General features: G+C 49.9%; 1 long non-coding RNA gene and 1 other non-coding gene across 2 annotated transcripts; one reads left to right on the top strand and one right to left on the bottom strand.

Annotated features, from left to right (window-relative positions):
* The first annotated feature begins 578 nt into the window (after positions 1–578).
* Positions 579–10788, top strand: LOC124529353 (uncharacterized). The gene is made up of 3 exons (XR_006966313.1): positions 579–1742; positions 1957–2488; positions 10384–10788. It is a non-coding gene; the product is annotated as an uncharacterized LOC124529353 (long non-coding RNA).
* Positions 10789–17201: 6413 nt separating this feature from the next.
* TRNAR-CCG (transfer RNA arginine (anticodon CCG)) lies at positions 17202–17274 on the bottom strand. The gene has a single exon. It is a non-coding gene; the product is annotated as a tRNA-Arg (tRNA).
* Between the last annotated feature and the right edge of the window lie 401 nt (positions 17275–17675).

The raw sequence follows: 17675 nt of genomic DNA, 5'->3' as shown, positions 1-17675 counted from the left end.
CCTTACAAGCGTCAAAATTCTACACGAGCGTTTTCTGGGCGTGTCATCCATTGATTCATGTACTGGACGCTAGGGGAAGCAATGAACATTTGTTCAGGTTTCAGAGCCCACGCGAGCCTGGAGAGGGTGTGGAATACGAGATAGACCATCAAGGTGTCAGACTGCAGAACCCGCCCATCGTGGGGCTGGGACAGCACGGCGTCTGGGCACAACTGGAGATTTCTGGCAACAAGCTAAGATTCTCCCAGCTTCCTGCCTTATTTCCAGCATCAGGGTGCATGCCTCTTCCCAGCACAAAGAAGGGGGTCTGCAGGCGCTCTGGGTCGTGTTGGTGGGAGAAGCAAACAACCCTGGAAGGACGGGCGCACGGTTGACAGCTGCGAGGCCTGGGGGCGCTCTGGGTGCAGCAAACGCAGACCACGGCACCACCGAGAGCGGGAGGCCGCCCGCGTCCTAGAGAGGCCTCCGGACCTCTAGGTTTTCCCTTGCCGGCTGCTCTAGGACCCACCTCGGCCAGACCCGGGGGCCGCTGATATTTACTTCCGGCTCCGCGGCGCGAGGCCCGGCTTCCGGTGGGAGGGGCTCTGCCGGCTGGAGGGGAGGGGAGCCTGCGGGGAGGGGGCGGCCGGAGCGGTGCAGAGGCCGGATTGGGGCCTCGCCGGCGCGCCCTTCCGCTCCGAAAGTCGCGTCCAGGCGGGCCACCGCCCCCTCCTCCAGGCAGGCCGCCCCCCCTACCCTCCAGGAAGACCTTTCCCCCCACTTCTCCAGGCCATCTCCCCCACCCCTCCCGTTGGCCCCTCCGCCCTGCTCCAGGCCGTCTTTCCCCCTCCTCCAGGCAGGCCACCCCCTCCTCTTCCAGGCGAGCTGCTCTCCCCCTGCTCTAGGCAGGCCATCCTCTCCTCCTCCAGGCAGGCTGCCCCCCTACCTTCCAGGCAGGCCACACCCCGTCCTCCAGGCGGGCCGCTGCCCAGCTGCTCCAGGCAGGCCACCCCCTCCTCCTCCAGGCGGGCCGCCGTCTGCCCCCCCCCCCCGCTCCAGGCAGGCCACCCCCTCCAGTGGGGCTCCCGAGTGTATCGGTTGTGTCGCACGGAAGACGCGTGAACCCGAGACCTTCCTGTTTCCCCCGTGTCGAGGCCCGGAGTTACTTGGAATTACTGATCATCTGTCTTCTGAGCTCCCAGCCAGTGGGGCTGTGACGTCACGGACGTGGGGGGAGGGGGAGGGCCTGGGCCCGGGTCCCCTCGACCCTCCCCACACGGTCCCCGTCGGGGAAGAGAACTGCCCGCCTCCAGCACACCCTGCAGGAACGCGGACGCGGGTGTGGCCACAGGCTGGCCGACCCCGGACCAAAGCCGTCTGCACCCGGAGGGGCCCCAGCGCCGACCTCCCCCCTCTCCCCTCATTGTAACAGTAAATGTCACACCCGGGGTGGAGATCACAGCCAGGGCCCCCGCCTCCGCGCGCGCGCTCGCTCTTCACCCCTCTCCCGCCCACCTGTCCTGGGGTGAGCCCACCGTCCGTCCCGCCGCCTCCGGGATGCGGGGCAGCAGCCCCAACTCAGCCGAGCCCGACGCTCCTGGTGGGCCGCGCGGGTCAGCTCCTGCTGCGGGGCGAGCCTAGGGCCCTGCTGGGCAGCAGGAGCGCGTCAGAACCTGAGGGTGTACCTGTGCTGTTGTTGCGTAGACGGGGAGCTCAGCCCCTACACGGAGGTAGGCGTGCAGAGGGTCAGTCCCAAAGCGCAGGTGAGCAAATCCCTGGGGGGTCACAGAGGGAGGGCAGCTAGTTCGCCGGGGGCAGGAACAGCAAGAATCTCAGTGTGGGGAGTTCCAGCGTGTGGTCCCTCGTCTCTGACAAGCTTTCTTTGCTTAGGACAGCTCCTCTGGAAATGTTTTTGGTAGCATGCAAGTAATTTTAGCATTTGTTTTCTAACTATTTCCGCGGTGTTTCCTGAGTTAGCATGTATCTGGCTGGCATCGAGCTCGTCCCGTTCGGAGCGTTTCCTGCTTCCTCGCAGCTGGAAAGAACCTCGAGGGAAATCTCTCAAGGAGAGTGTAACGGGCCCTGTGTGGGGGTGTCTCAGTGCAGCAGAACATGAAATGAAGCCAAGCGCGGCTGGCGCTTTGACCCCAAGTTCCAGAGGAGCCCGTGGGGCTTGTGACCCTGAAGGTGAAGGATGAACATGTGTGGAAACAGAATCCAGCATCGGAAGGAAGGAACCTCACTCAGGCAGTTTTGCTACCAAGAGGCGCCTGGGCCCCGGGAGGCGCTGCGCGGGCTCCGCGAGCTGAGCCGCCAGTGGCTGAGCCCAGAAACACACACACACGAAGGAGCAGATCCTGGGGCTGCCGGTGCTGGAGCAGTTCCTGACCGTCCTGCCCGCGGAGCTCCAGGCCTGGGTGCGGGGACAGCACCCGGAGAGCGGAGAGGAGGCGGTGACCGTACTGTAAGGTCTGGAGCGGGAGCTGGACTGCATGAGGCCGGCCAACAGGTGGGGGAAGATGTGAGCTATCCCGCGGTGGGGGGGGGGGGGGGTATGTCTCTGCTCTGGGGGAGGCATCTACCCAGCAGTTGCAGGGTGAACAGGTTTCAGTTTTCTCTAGACAAATGCAGGGCTGCTAGCTTCAGGTTTTGTTCTTGTCCTGCCAGTGTCTTCTGGGATTTTTCTCTAACCTCCCAAGATTCTTCACTCTAACCAAAGCCCTCCGAAGACAGGCGCAGAGTGCAGCGTCGCTTGGGCAAATACCTAGCTGCCAAAAGGAATACAGAAAGTGACCTTTTCAGCCTAGAAGTGAACCTTTCCGTTGCAAGTTCAGCTTTCTGAATAGAGGGTTCTGGTGCCCAGTAATGCCTAGAATGTGTGCAGGGACAGAGGCTCAGATCTGGTGCAGTTAGGAGGGACAGAGTGTGGAGCCAGAAAATCAGTCACCCAAACCCTCACTAGGACTTCTACGCAGAGAAACCAGGCATGGATGGCGGCTTGCGTTTCTTGCCGTTGTTGGGTTTTTTTTTTTTCTTTTGAAGTTTATTTTGAAAGTGAGAGAGAGAGAGAGAGAGAGAGAGAGAGAATCCTAAGCAGGCTCCAAGCCCCACGCTGTCCGCACAGAGCCCATGTGGGGCTCGAACCCATGAACTATGAGATCATGACCTGAGCTGAAGTCAGATACTTAAGCCACTGAGCCACCCAGGTGCCCCTATTTTTATTTTATTTTTTTAAGGTTTATTTATTTATTTTGAGAAAGAGAGAGAGGGAGAGCGAGCATGTGCCAGTGGGGGAAGGGCAGAGAGAGAGGGAGAGAGGATCCCAAGCAGTCTCCTCCCACTGTCAGTGCTGAGCCTGGTGTGGGCCTCGAGCCCACGAACTATGAGATCATGACCTGAGCTGAAGTCAAGAGTGGGATGCTTAATGGACTGAGCCACCCAGACGCCCCATGTAATTTTTTTTTAATCTAAGTTTTGTAGTTTTCTTCATATAGATGTTGCACATAGTGTATTAGATTTATTTTTTTTTTATTTTTTTTTTTAATTTTTTTTTTTCAACGTTTATTTTTGGGACAGAGAGAGACAGAGCATGAACGGGGGAGGGGCAGAGAGAGAGGGAGACACAGAGGGAAACAGGCTCCAGGCTCTGAGCCATCAGCCCAGAGCCTGACGCGGGGCTCGAACTCCCGGACCGCGAGATCGTGACCTGGCTGAAGTCGGACGCCCAACCGACTGCGCCACCCAGGCGCCCCCATAGTGTATTAGATTTATACTGAAGTATTTCATTATTTTGGCGTCAATGTAAATGGTATTGTGTTTTTTATCTCAAATTCCAGTGGTTCGTTGCTGATATACAGGAAAGCAAGTGACCTTCGTTTATGGACCTCGATCTGTCGACCTTGCTATCTGTAGTCACCTTTTAGTTCCTGGAGTAGATTTCTTTTTCTTGACTTTCTGAGACTTTGTGTATAGATTAGCATGTCCTCTGTGAACAAAGACAGTTTTATTCCTTTCTTCCCAACCTCTATACCTTTAATGTCCTTTTCTTGTCTTGTTGCATTAGTTAGGACGGCATTGAATGGGAGTGTAACAGGGGACGTCCTTGCCTTCTTCCCGATCTTAGTGGGAAAGCTCCTAGCTTCTCACCATTATGTAGATGGAAGCTCTAGGGTGTTTAAAAATATTAGTTATCATCCTGAGAAAGTTCCCTTCTCTTCCTAGTTTGCTGAGAGTGGTTATCATGGGAGAGTGTTGGGTTTCTTCAAATGCTTTTTCTGTTCATCTTCTCTAGCCTGTTGGTGTGATCAATTATACTGATTCATCTTCAAATGTTAGACCAGCCTTGTATGCCTGGAAGGAAGCCTATTTGGTGATGGTGTACAATTCTTTTTATACGCTAATGGGTTTGGTTTGCTGGTATTTTGTTGAGAATTTTTGCATTTGTGTTCACGAAAGACATTGTAGTTTTCCTTTCTCTAACGTCTTCATCCGATTGTGGTAGTAGGGCTATGCTAGCCTCTTGGAATGAATTAGGAAGTATCCCCTCTGCTTCTGTCTTCTGGAGGAGGGTATGGGGAATTGGTACCATTTATTCCTAAAACTTTTGCTAGAATTCACCAGTGAAACTGTCTGGGCCTAGTGCTTTCTTTTTGGAAGGTTATTAATTATTGATTCACTTTCTTAATAGTTATAGGCCTGTTCGGGTGATCTTTCTCCTCGTGTGAGGTTAGGTGGATTGTGTCCTGGGATTGGATCAGGCTTCTGGTGCCTCCCATCCTGGGAGTTCATTCCCTGTGATCTGCTTCCTGTGTTTTGGCCACGGGATCCCTCTGCAGCCCATACACCTAACTGCTTTCAGGTTCCACTGTGCAAGTCCAGTCCTTTGAGACGCGACCCAGGAGCTCCTCCACACGAGGCGGCGGCGGGGGGCTGGGATGGGGGTACCTGCGCAGCAAGCTGAGGGCGGTGAGAGTGTCCTCGGCTGCAAGCATGTGCCAGCTGCAGGGTTCCAACTGGTTCTGTTCCTCATCTTTGTTCAGTAGAGCTGCGGCATACAATGCAGAGTTTAATGGGTTAAGTCGTGTATTAACAATTCCCAACTGAGCGTCCGACTCTTGATTTCGGCTCAGGTCACGATCCCAGGGTCATGGAATCGAGCCCCTCGTCAGGCTCTGTGCTGAGTGTGGAGCCTGCTTAAGATTCTCCCATTCCCTCTGCCCCCTCCCCCCACCTGAGCTCTCTCAAAAGCCAAAAACATTACAAATAATCCCAGTGTGGGGGTGCCTGGCTCCCTCAGGTGGTAGAACACATGACTCTTGATCTCGAGGTCATGAGTTCACGTGCCATGTCGGTGTAGAATCTACTTTAAAAAATGCACTCGATTGTTCTTACGATAATCATGTAGTAAATAAAAATACATTTTAAAAAATCTCAGTGTAAACATCAACAAGTCAGTCTCTTGTCCAGGCAAATTATTTGCATTATCACGAATCCTGCTTTGATGTCCTTGCTGACTACGTGGTCACGTACTCCCTCTCTTTCATTCTGCTGTTTGTTGACATTGCTACTTTCTTTACCCTTTTCCAACCTGACAACCAAGCACAAGCTTCAGGGGAAGACAGTTGAAAGCAAAGTTGCTAAATTTTCTCACAATTCAAGAGAATAGCTCTCTTTTAATCTAAACCAGCTCCTTTTTCCAAATTCTCTGTTTCTGTCAGTGATGTTCTTGGTCCTCCAGGCTCCCAACCCAGAGGCTTTCCTTAACTCAGTTCAGTCCAACAGATGTCTGTTCAACTTTGTTGAATGTTTGAGACCCTGTGCTTCAGGAGAGGGTGATCATGACTGCGCCCCTGCCCTCCTAGCCCTGATTTGCAGTTAGACTGGCATGGGATGCCAGCTATGAATTTTCGTCACAGATCAGCAAAATGGTTGAGTGGCAAAAATAAGTCAACAAATAGTGGGTTAAGAATCTAAGATCTTCAGTGGCTTCAAGTTTGGAGCTATTGCAAAGACTACCACTAGGAATATCCGTTTGGTGTGCGTGTATATGCGCCTCTGGCTGTGCACCTGATGGTGGGAGGGCTGGTCCGTGATTATAGTAGTACTTGTTGAATAATCTTCCAAAATGGTTCTATTACCAGCAGATGGTTCTACTTTCTCTACAGCCTTATCACTACTCGGTTTTGTCAGTCTTTTTACCTGTAGCCACTCCCATGGGTATCTAGTATTATCTCTTTATAGTTATCATACATGTTTTCTTGATGACTAATGAGGATGAGCACATTTTCATGTATCTACTGGCCCTTTGGATGTCTCTTCTTGTAGCATGTGTATCTGGCTCTTTTGCCCATTTTTTCTGTTAGATTATTTGTCCACGGCTCTTTTAAGTGTCATATACATCATTTAATTCTTTAGTTTGTCTCTAAAAACTGTAAGGGCTGATAAGTTTTTATTAGTCTGTCTTATTATTTTTTCCAAGAGTAAGATTTCCAGTTTCTAAACCTGTTTTGACAGTAGCCAGGTCAAAGGAGAGAGTTTTATGTTCTGGGTCTTCTGGGCTCTCAGGAAAGTCCCAAGAAATGCCTGTACAAGAGCTGTGTTCAGCACAGTGACCTCAGGGCTTGGTGGGGGGGGGGAAGAGGCATGAGGGTACTTGCTCCTGTAGAGAAGAGAGAGTGTTGCCATCTTCGTAGGGGTCACTGCTATCTGAAGACTCTGGCATGTGAACTAGAGGCAGGGAACATTGGTTGTTAGTGTAGAAAAGTAGATAAAAAGCCCTTAGAGCCAGGGACGTCTTCAAGGAAGATAGATTTTTGAAGAAAATGCACTGTAGCTAACCAAGGCTTTGGGAGAGTGGCAAGTGTAATAACAGCACAAAATCACTATCCTACTCTTTAATCACCCTTCCTGTTCTCAAAGATCACTCTAGCTTTGTCTCTGAACATGATTCCTGTACATGTTGCTGTCAGAGATGAGATGCCCCAGGGACCCAGGCTTCCTCAACAGCTGTCTCATCTTCCCCATGTTACAGAAACGAGTCTACTTTTGACCCTACTCATTTTGTGATTTGTGTATGTCCAAGAGTTTGAACCTAGGAAAGACCGAAAGCAAGGATTTCCAGCCATAAGGTGCAGGAAGGGGTAGTTCCATCTCCAAAGGAAAAGTTGAGAAAAGAGGCTGATTTAGGAAAATATGATCACTGGGTTTTGAACAGGGAGAAGGAAACGGAACGTCCTAGTGAAACTGAGCTTTTGACCTCCGCCAAAGTACAAAACTTGAGCTTAAGCAACATTAGGGCTATTTGTGAATATATAGGCAAGAAAGATTAAGCTGTAAGATTTGCAAGCCAGTCAAGTCAACGTAAAGAGAAGGGTAGTGGGGTACGGGCTGCCAGAACACAGTGAGAGACAAGAGACATAAAAGGGAAACCAGCCCTCTGGTTAGAAGCAGGACAGTCACTTCCTGGGAGCTTGTAAATCTCATCTGGTCCTTGTAGCCAGTGGGTCAGTAAGTTCTACCTGACTCCCTTCAAATGTTTACACTCATCTCTGCCTCCTTCGATCTCGAATCACCACCTCCTTGGAGCCCTCCTACATTGTTCATGTGGCCTTGGAACCAGTCTCCCTGTCTCCAGCCCTACCCCCATCCACCTGTTGTGCGGGGGTCCATCTTCCACACCATCACCACAGCGACGGTCGTAAAACCCAGAGCCAATGTCATGTACCGCCTCAGCATCTGCCGACGGCTCAAGACTCTTCATGTCCAGCCTCCTCTTTCAGCCTCGTTGCCTTTCCCTTTCCTACTCAGTCTGTACATCTGTTGTCCCAAAGGACCATTTCCAGAATGCCCTGGTAACTCTGTGCATACGTTCCATCTGGAAGGTTCTTACGTCCCATGTCTAACCATCCGTACTCATGTTTTAAGACAGCCCAATCAGACTGTGCTTCACGGAGCTTTGCGGTCGATTGTCTCAGAGTTAGATCCCTCAAGGGCTCTAACCCTCCCCTTCGTCAGAGCACCCGCCATATTGCATTGTACCTGCATACTTACCTGTGTGTCTCGTCCCTCCCAGAGCATCTTCTTGTTTGCTCAGGTACACAGCAAGGAACAGTGCAGGCTTGGCGCAAGCCACTATTCAGGTGTAATACAAATAATTGTGGCATCCTAAAATCCAAGAGAGTTTCTAGAAATATCGAGTAACATTTCTTAATCTTTTCTAATGTTTTGCTTACACCACCAGGCGGGTCGTGCGAGGGTTCAGCTAACTGCTGGGTGGTGTTGGACAAACACACACCAGGGCACCAGAGAGTGAATCCCTCCTTAAATTGTGTACCCTAAGTGCCTCACTTGCCTCACCCCTGCTCTGATCCTGATATGAGTTGAATTTCTGAAGGATGAATGAGAGTTGAGAAAGCAGAGAAAACAAATATGGAAAGGCACAGTCGAGGGGGTTGCGATGCTTTCCTGAAACTGGAAGTCTCTGAATGTGACTAGAAAGAGGGGGGAGAGTCAGAGATGAAGCACCAGAGAGGCTGAGTAGGGGCTGAGCTGGGGGCGCCCGGCTGCTCAGTCGGGAGAGCATGCGACTCTTGATCTGCAGGTGTGAGTTCAGGCCCCACGATGGGCCCAGAGCTTCCTGAAAGAAGAATTGCATTGTAAGGGCCAAGCTAGAGTCTTGTCAGATGATTAAAAGCTAGAGTCTTGTCAGCCAGCAAAGCAGGCTGGAGATAGGATGGCAATTGATATTCTGTGTCTGACTTGGTAGTGACAGGTAGGGCTTGTGGCAAACACAAAAAGACATGCTCCATTCACGATCAACGTCACCCCCCCCCAAAAAAAAAGACAAACAGAGAAAGAAAAAGCACCCACTGGTGTGTGGGCCAGAGCTTCCCTGAAGCCTTCCACAATTATGTTCCTGGTGTTCGCCCTCCGTGCCTCTGAAGGCCGGTCACGGGGGACCCTGTTCCTGGTGTTCGCCCTCGGTGCCTCTGAAGGCCGGTCACGGGGGACCCTGTTCCTGGTGTTCGCCCTCGGTGCCTCTGAAGGCCGGTCACGGGGGACCCTGTTCCTGGTGTTCGCCCTCGGTGCCTCTGAAGGCCGGTCACGGGGGACCCTGTTCCTGGTGTTCGCCCTCGGTGCCTCTGAAGGCCGGTCACGGGGGACCCTGTTCCTGGTGTTCGCCCTCGGTGCTTCTGAAGGCCGGTCACAGGGGACCCTTGAGGTTTTATACGAAGTCCTCAATTGCGTCCTTTCCTCTCCCTGACATGTTCTCATGTCTAAGAAGGTTTGCACAATCATGGAAGCTTTACCACTCTCCTCGTGTTCACAGCGGCCTCTCTGCGGCGTGGATTTGCTCATGTGAAACACACAGGAGCCTGCATGTGCCTCGTGAGCCGGTGTCTGGAGAGCGCCGTTCTGTCCTCACAGTCGTCACAGTACCGGCCCCCGGGGGGGGGGGGCATCATGACCCTGCCCACACGGGGCGATTTGTTACCACAGTAACAGATTTATTAAGCGCAAAGTGCTTGTTAATGTAACTATTCTGTTCTATATAAAACTATGATACGGTGTTGAATTTCTCAAGGTTACCTCTCTCCAGGAGATACAGTCAATGTGCTCAACTTCTTTGTGAAATGGCCTTTTTTCACTTTACTGCGCTTCTTTTATTTATTTCTTTTTTAATGTTTATTTTTGAGAGAGTGGGAGTGGGGGAGGGGCAGAGGGACAGGGAGAAACAGAATCCCATGCAGGCTGCGTGCTGTCAGCACAGAGCCTGCCACGGGGCTCAAACCCACACACCGTGAGAAATGACCTGGGCTGAAGTCGGACGGACGCTCCAGTGACCGAGCCACACAGGCTCCCGGGCTGCTGCTTTTAAGGGGAGCTAAGAGGGGCGCCTGGGTGGCTCAGTCGGTTGGGCGCCAACTTTGGCTCAGGTCATGATCTCTCGGCCCATGAGTTCGAGCCCCGCGTCGGGCTCTGTGCTGACAGCTCAGAGCCTGGAGCCTGTTTCAGATTCTGTGTCTCCCTCTCTCTCTGACCTTCCCCCGTTCATGCTCTGTCTCTCTCTCTCTCTCTGTCTCAAAAAATGAATGAACGTTAAAAAAAAATTTTAAAGAAGCTAAGAAATATGAATCTCGCTTCCAAAAGGGAATCAACTTTTAATTAAAAGGAAACTGCAGAGCAAGTCACATGAAACAAAACACTTTGTTTCTTCAAGCAGTAAATCGGCCGCCTCTGTGCTAACATTCAGAGCATTGCCACCTTCTCGTCTGTTTATTTGGGGCATGTTTTGGTTGTCACAGTGACTGGGCTGTGCCACTTAGGTTTTGTGGGGGGGGGGGGTCCAGAAACTCTTCACGTTACGGTATCTTATCTGCCACATATTGTGTATTGTACCGGCAGTTGTACAGAGGAAGAATTTTTCCACCCACAAGGCTACCTCTGGTCCCTTTGGAAAACACTGAAGTAAAGAACGGGGCGTATTTCCAACGCAGGGAGACAAAGGTTTGTTCCTTAAACGAAGGTCAAGTTACAAGCAAGCTTAACTGTGCTCTCTTCTTTACCAAAAGTGACGCAGTGCTTTTAATGCCACATAGTGGGACGAATCCATTAGAGACGGACACGACACACACCACGAGGCTGACGTGGCTCCGATGCCGTGGCGGCCGTGGAAGTAAACCCGAGTGTAAGCCCGTCGGTGCCTCCTCACTTTGCTGCCGCTCTGGTCCGCGGCCCTCCTCAGCTGCTGGGGGCCTTCCTGGCCGCTTCCGGCCCCGTGCCGCCTGAGTCAATCCAGTTGTGCTTCAATAAAGTCTTAAAATGTTTAATATGCCTCCGTTTGTCTGTTGTCCGGCGCGAGGAGAAGATCACATGTGTCCTGCACCTGAAATGCAGACCCGTTGTGTCTGCAGAGAGATCACGGCTTGTAGTAAGTGCGGAAAGTCACAGCCTCGGTGCTGGTTGTTGTCCATCGTGGGAGCGTTGTCAGTCAGCCGTCACTGACGCTGGTTTTCTCTTCGATGAAACTGAAGCTGAAATGAATTTCCTGAGGCAGCTTTTCACTTGTCTTCCAGGCAAAGCCGCCTCCTTGTTTCACCCCCGCGTTTTCCGACGGCACAACTCCTGGTGTTAGACTTCGGCTGCACGCGCCCCCCGCAGCGGTGAAACTAAAGATGGTCTGCATACCCTCCAAACTCATACACCACACGCAGCTTTGCTTAGAGCCCATCGTCCTGTCACCCCTGTGAGCCTTTCCTGGGGTCCCCTGCGGCCAGGCCCCGTGCTCCGCTGGCCTGGGGACACAGAAGCATGTGGAACGGACAAATGGGGGAGGGTGAGTCTCTTCGCTCTGCCTGCTGGCGTGTGGGGACCTGGGCAAGTCCTCCGGGAGACCGCTGCAGAAATAGCCCTCCTGCACTCCCCACCTGTTGTGCGTGTCTGTGCACGAGGGTGCAAGATGCCGCTGTCTGTCTCTCACACACACCCTGACCCCCAAGCCCCTTCTGCACCCTCCGGTGTCCCCCATAGCACCCTGTGGATGTTACCGTCATAAGTTCCCTGGGCTCTGTTCCTCTGTAGGTTAACGTCTTTGAAGAAGGAATCATGTCTTTCATTCATCTGCAAATTCTCAGCGCTGAGCGTATGACCCAGAAAATGCTACCGATACAAGTTCACGTTTCCTGCCCTGCGTCTAACTGGTCCTGAGGTTTACTCTCTCCTGGTGCTTGGATCTGTCTCCTCCCCGCACCGCCCCCGCCCCTGGCAGGGGGGGTCACAAGATCCCTGTTTAGCTCCAATTTCAATGTCGATTCCTCTCAGCTCCCGTACCTCATTGTCCCCAGCTCGTTGGCACACTGAGCTGTCGTCCCCTTAGACACCTGTTCTAAATCTTTGGAAATTTATTCTAACCTGCTTGTTTGAAATACGACCCTTCCAGCTTAACTATAATTTCATTCCGTACAAACTTATTACAAATAAAACTTCCCCTCCCACAGCAAAGCTCAGTCTAGTTCACTCAGGGTAGACTCAGTGTTGTCTAAGTAGCAAAATGCAGTTACGTGTAATATTTTATTTACAATACTCTGTGTGGACATTGGAAAGACAAATATTGGACAGTACTTGAAGTCATCTTATATGATGAAAATCTCCAAAAGGGCAGAAGGCTGGGCCCTTAGTTTTTACCCCAAGGGACCTTTGTTTTGAATGCTTTTTGTTCTGTGTAATCTGAGCCTACTTTGCAACCAGTTATTTTGAATAGGATTTGATATGTTTTAGTTAAATATAAAGCTGTTGGTCGGAAGTACACCTTTTTTTATTATAATCATTAACATCTAAAGTATCAAAGCAAAAGAAAAAGCATTTTAAATATCAGAACTGAAAAGCACGTGACCAAGAATAAAAACCCTTAAACTAAGTATATCTAATTTTGTGGAAACTTGTCGCATGGTCTGCTTTTTTCTCCTTTCCTTACAGATGCATGAAAACATCATCACATGCATTTTTGGTGTTTACATTGAAAAACCAGTGTCCTCTGCTGATAGAGCCTTTCAGCTTTCTTCTGTCTCGCCCCTTCCTCATTCTCTTTATGTATGTATGTATCTACCTACCTACTTAGCAGCCTCTGGCACCCAACATGGCACTTAAACCCACAATCCCAAGATCAAGAGTCACACACTTTCCCACTGAGCCAGCCAGGGGCCCCTCTTTATCCTTTAGAAGAATAGACCTCTTGGCAGAATGAAAATTCAGAAAAACTATGAATTGGGGTGGACAGGGCTTTAGAACAACCCATGGATTTTGAAAGAAATAGTAGTCATTCTCTCTGGAGGCCATCAGTGTTCCCAGCATTCAACCCCAGATCAGTTCTCTATATTTCCTTGGGTCTTTACACAGAGCAACTTGCCTGTAAATTAATCCAGTGGACTTGGGCAAAGCCACGTGGTTGTTGAGTGAGCGTGAACAAAGTAGGCGAGCTCAGGCAGTGGAAGACTCCTGGGAAAACGACAGTACAAGTGTCCAAACTTGATCTCTCTCTGGGTCATTAAGCCAGATTTCTTTCTTTCTCTTTCTCTTTTTCTTGCTTTCTTTCTTTGTTTCTTTGTTCCTTCCTTCCTTCCTTCCTTCCTTCCTTCCTTCCTTCCTTCTTTCCCTCCTTCCCTTCCTCCCTTCTTCCCTTCCTCCCTTCCTTCTAGTTTATTTATTTTGAGGGTGAGAGTGCAAACCAGGGACAGGCAGAGAGCGAGGGAGAGAGACAGAATCCCAAGCAGGCTCCACACCATCAGTACAGAGCCTGACATGGGGCTTGAACTCATGAGCTGAGAGATCACGACCTGAGCCAAAATCAAGAATTGGGATGCTGAAACGACTGAGCCACCCAGGTGCCCCTAGGCCAGGCTTCTTTAGTAGAGAATTCAGCTAAGTCCTTTGTGCTGGGATCATTCAATTTTTTAAATAAATTTGATGTGGAATTTATTGAAATGGGACAGCACTCCTATTTTAACTCCATTTCACCCAGTTTTATTATGGACATCCCCCTTTCATGGAACATGAGATGAGAAAGAGATTGGTTCACCACTTCAAACAGCATGCTCTTCCTCAATATGATAAAGAGCATCTATAAAAAACCCACTGTGAACATCATCCTCAATGTTGAAAGACTGAAAAAGCGTTCTCCCTAAGATCAGGGATGAGACAAGGATGCCTTCCTCAACACTATGCTATCCAACATTGTACTGAATGTTCTAGCCAGAGCAATTAGACAAGAAAAATCAATCTAAGGTGTCCAAACTGGAAAGGAAAAAATAATACTGCCTCTATTCACAGGTGACATGATCACAAAGAATCAACAGGAGGTAATAAGTGAACTCAGAAAAGTTGAAGAGTACACGATCAACACACAAAAATCAGTTCTGTTTCTGTACACTAGCATTGAACAGGATTCCATAAAGAAAACTAAGAAAGCAATCCCATTTATAATAGCATTAAAGAATAAAATACCTGGGAATGAATTCAACCAAGGAGGTGAAAAATATGCACATTGAATTCTATAAAACATTCCTGAAATTAGGATCCAAAGAGGATGTCCTGTGTTCCTAAATAGGAAGACAATATTGTTAAGATGTTAATACTACCCAAAGTGATCTACAGATCAATATAATCTCTATCAAAATTCCAACAGCTTTTTTTTTACAGAAAAGAAAAAGCTATTCCTCAAATTCATATTAAATTTCAACGTGAATTGCTGAAGCAATCTTGAAAAAGAAGAACAAAGGTGGAGGACTCACACGTCCTGATTTCAAGGCTCAGCAAAGGCTAGGGCAACCAATACATGCCAGTATGTGGTACTGGCATAAGGACAGACATACAGACCAATGGAACGGGATTGAGAATCCAGACTAAAAACCAAATAATCCAAGTAAAAAATGGGCAGAAGACATGAACAGACACTTCTCCAGAGACATCCAGATGGCTAACAGACACATGAAAAGATGCTCAACACCACTCATCATCAGGGAAATACAAATCAAAGCCACAATGAAACACCACCTTATACCTATCAGAATGGCTGACATTAACAACTCAGGCAACAACAGATGTTGGCGAGGATGTGGAGAAACAGGATCTCTTTTGCATTGTTGGTGGGAATGAAAGCTGGTGCAGCCACTCTGGAAAACAGCATGGAGGTTCCTCAAAAAGTTAGAAATAGAACTACCCTAGGATCCAGTAATCACACTACTGGGTATCTACCAAAAAAATACAAAACCCCTAAATCAAAGGGATATTTGCACCCCTATATTTGTTGCAGCATTATTATAGCCAAAGTATGGAAGCAGCCCAAGTGTCTGCCGATAGATGAATGGATAGAGGATATGTCATATGTATGTACAATGGAATATTACTCAGCCATCAAAAACAATGAAATCTTGCCATTTGCAAGGACCTGGATGGAGCTACAGTGTGTTACACTAAGTGAAAAATAGCATATGATTTTACTCATATGTGGAATTTAAGAAATAAAACAAATGAACAAAGGCAAAAAAGAGGGAGAGAGAGAGAGAAACCAAGAAACAGACTCTTAATATAGAGAACAAACTGATGGTTACCAGAGGGGACGTGGGTGATGGCGATCAAGAGTACACTTATGATGAGCACTGAGGATATATAGAATTGTTGAATCGCTAAGCTGTACCTGAAACTAATGTAACACTACATGTTAACTCTGCTACAATTAAAATAAAAGTGTTAATTAAAAAAGAACTGAGAGTCCAGGGGCACCTAGGTGGCTCAGTCGGTTGAGCGTCCGACTTCGGCTCAGGTCATCATCTCACGGTTTGCGCCTCCCCTGCTCTGCCCCTCCCCACTTGTGCTTCACCCCCCACCCTGCCTCTCTCTCAAAAATAAACATTAAAAAAAAAAAAAAAAAGAACTGAGAGTCCAGGATCCAACCTCTAGGTTTATGGCCAAATGATTTTTTTAGGATGAATATTTACATATGTATATATTTTAATGTTTATTTATTTTTGAGAGAGAGAATGCGAGTGGGGAGGAGCAGAGAGAGAGGGAGACACAAAATCCAAAGCAGGCCCTGGGCTCTGAGCTCTCAGCACATAGCCCAACGCAGGGCTCAAACTCATGAACCGTGAGCCGAAGTCCCACACTTAACCTACTGAGCCACCCGGGCACCCAGTATTTTTTCAATTGTGAATTTAAAGCCCATAAAATTTACCATCTTAACCGTTACTGTTGTTCAGTAAAGTATACCCATATTGTTGTGGAACAGATCACCGGAACTCTTTATCTTGATAATTGAAACTCTACAACCATTAAACAACTCCTCTTTCCCCCACAGAATGGTAACTGCCATTCTATTTTCTGTTTCTATGAATTTGCCTATCTTATTTATTTTTTGACGTTTATTTATTTATTTTGAGAGAGACAGAGAGAGCATAGGAGGGGCAGACAAATAAAGAGGCAGAGAGAGAGAATCCCAAGCAGGCTCTATGCTGTCATCGCTGAGCCCAACCTGGGGCTCAAACTCACCAATCTCATGACCTGAGCCAAAATCAAGAGTCAGACGCTCAATGGACTGAGCCACCCAGGTGTCCCCTGAATTTGACTATTTTAAATACTTTCTGTAAGTGGAATGATACCACATTTGTCTTTTTTGGTGACTAGCTTATTTCGCTTAACAAAGCATCCTCAAGGTTGATGTATGTCTGGCCTGTGACAGGATTCCCTTCCTAAGACTAGGTGATACTCCACTGTAAGTATCGCATTTTGTTTATTCATTTATCCTTCCAAGGACACTTGGGTTTCTTTCACCTCCTGGCTGTTGCGAATAGTGCAAACATCTCTTTGACACCCTGCGTTCACTCCTCCTGGATATACACCCAGGACTGGAATTGCTGGGTCATATTTTTAATGCTTCTGTTTTTAAGTGTTTTGAGGAAACTCCGGGCTGTTCAGACCCATTTGCGGCATTTGTTCACCTGTTGAAACTGAAGCCATCTCGGCTACACTAGCAGGAGTTGATCTGGAGGACAGTTGGGTCTGGGATAAAAGCCTTTGGTGGCTTCTCTCTGAGATCATTGTTTGGGAGATGGTGGAGTTATGTGCCTGGCAGCTAATGACAATCTGGAGAACCCCGATTTCAAACCACGTTTGGAGCCACGTTCATAGGGAACCCTAGTCAGAGATCTTGTTCCCAGAAGGGCAACTCAACCTTACCCCTTTTCATTGATACTTTAGTGAACCCCTCCTCCTCCCCCAACAAAAATGTCCAGTAATGTCAGCTTGGGGAAGACCAGGTCCCTCCAGGAACATCCCGCCTGAGGAAGCCCCGTCCTACTCTTGATCTCAGCCTGACGCTCATCCCTTCCCAGGGCTTGCAAGTAGTTGTGGTCACTGTGTTTCTGTTCACCTGATGCCACGTGTCGGGTCTACTGGAAAGAAAGCTCCGAGGACGCACCTGCTACCTCCGCCCGGTTCTTTCTGAGGCACCTGTCACCCAGCAAACATCTGCAACTGTCACCCCAGAGGACACTGTCCTGTCACCCCGCGGACACCCGCCGCCGGTTAAATGAGGAGGAAAAGTCTGCCCGCCGGGCTTGAAGCATCACCAGAGGACACTGTCCTGTCACCCCGCGGACACCCGCCGCCGGTTAAATGAGGAGGAAAAGTCTGCCCGCCGGGCTTGAAGCATCACCCGCGGAGGAAAACAGCGACCACGAAGGGACTCGAACCCTCAATCTTCTGATCCGGAATCAGACGCCTTATCCATTAGGCCACGCGGCCAGCTGACAGGTCGCCCCCGCCACGTTCGACACAAAGAGTAAGTGGCGCGGTGGGGAGGGGTCCTTGGCGGACGCGAGCTCTGAGGATGCTGCGGGGGGGTGGGGGGGGGTGAGGGTACGACCGCAGGGCGCACACCTGACCGCGGGGACCGCGGGGACGCGGGCGGCTTGATGGCGCAGACGGGTGCGGCCGTCACCTGCCGGGACCCGCCCGGGGCGCGGCCTGGGGGCCCCCAGGAAGGCCGGCCGCTGGGTTTCCGCGCGCTCCGGAGAAAGGAGCGGGCCTCGGGGACTGGCGCGTGTGGCTGGTCCCGGACGCGCGATGTCCCCGCTCCGTCTGCGGCCTCATCCACGGTCAGGGCTCGGGAGGAAGCTCGCGGTCACCGGGAGGGAAGGGGGGGA

Source organism: Lynx rufus, unplaced genomic scaffold, assembly GCF_022079265.1.
Source record: "Lynx rufus isolate CCGP_SWC_20201006 ecotype Redwood Valley unplaced genomic scaffold, mLynRuf1.p SCAF_6, whole genome shotgun sequence".
Classification (NCBI taxonomy): domain Eukaryota; kingdom Metazoa; phylum Chordata; class Mammalia; order Carnivora; family Felidae; genus Lynx; species Lynx rufus.
The sequence above is the reverse complement of the archived record's forward strand: the minus strand, read 5'-3'. Positions and strand labels throughout refer to the sequence as shown.